The following is a 1203-nucleotide window of genomic DNA, read 5'->3' as shown; positions in this document are numbered from 1 at the left end:
AACGCAGTCATTCTTACAATAAAACGCAGTCATTCTTACACCATTCTTACAATAAAACGCAGTCATTCTTACACCATTCTTACAATAAAACGCAGTCACCATTCTTACAATAAAACGCAGTCATTCTTACACCATTCTTACAATAAAACTGAGGCCTGTTTTGGACCGGGAGTTAACCTCGGTAGAAATAGAACTGGTGCCGCTTACGACTGAACAACTCACGAGGCCCGATAGTTTCTCGTCTTCCGTCGAAGGTCAACAGCCTTGTTCACCGAATGGCTCGCAGTCATCTTCAAGATCTCCCATTACTCGCCATGGTTCACCAATGGTGGGTGGTGATTCTATGAGTAGAAATCATGTCGGTGTTGTAACAAAAGATGTAGGTGAAGCTGCTGCTGAAGCAAGCTCTCTGAGACACAAGCGTATCAAGTAATGTCAAACAGGAAACTCTAGATTTCGTGCAGAGAAGAAGGTATCATCGATGATTGAGGTTGTGGGCCTGGACTACATCAACACGGCCATGGAAGGGTTGGAGAAGAACGATGTCCGTTACAGATTTGTGGTGGATGTTGCTGGAAGCAAGCTAGATAACTAGTGGAGCACTCACAATAATCAAGGATTCGATGATATCACTTGAAACCCAAAGCAAAATGGCAGGAAATACATGAGCGATAATGGAAGATTGTTGATGAGATTTGGAAGAGAGAGACTCGGTGAACGGCCAAAAGATGAGAGTCAATGAACAGATACATTCAGGTATAACCGATACATTCAGGTATTGATGCGCAGAGAGGGGCAGCGTATTCAGGCAAACGTTTATAAAAAACAATGCGCAGCCTCTGGCAGTCAGAGCGCAATACCACCTTGAAAAACGCTCAGGCCAGGCAGAGGCAGAGCCAGGGAATCAATGTCAGAGTAGCGCTCAGGACTGAGCAGCTCTCAGGACAGCAGGAGTTACAACTATTTCTGGGACCTGTGCTCTGATACCATGTCAGGCCAGGGTAACTCCAGAATGAGCGGGAGAGAAAACTGATCTTTTATTCATTAGCTAACTCATATTTATATACATAAATACAACGGATCAGTTCATCTTCTTGATCATTGTCCAGTTCACCCATCCGTTTCGGATTAGGTGTCAACAATTTTGACCAAATTTATTGAAAATTAAATAACTTAAAAATATACAATAAGAATTTGTTGAAA

The sequence above is a fragment of the Pinus tabuliformis genome, chromosome 3_2 (assembly GCF_031772625.1).
Source record: "Pinus tabuliformis cultivar Carrire ecotype Pingquan chromosome 3_2, CPIR1, whole genome shotgun sequence".
NCBI classification, from domain to species: Eukaryota; Viridiplantae; Streptophyta; class Pinopsida; order Pinales; family Pinaceae; genus Pinus; species Pinus tabuliformis.
The sequence above is the reverse complement of the archived record's forward strand: the minus strand, read 5'-3'. Positions refer to the sequence as shown.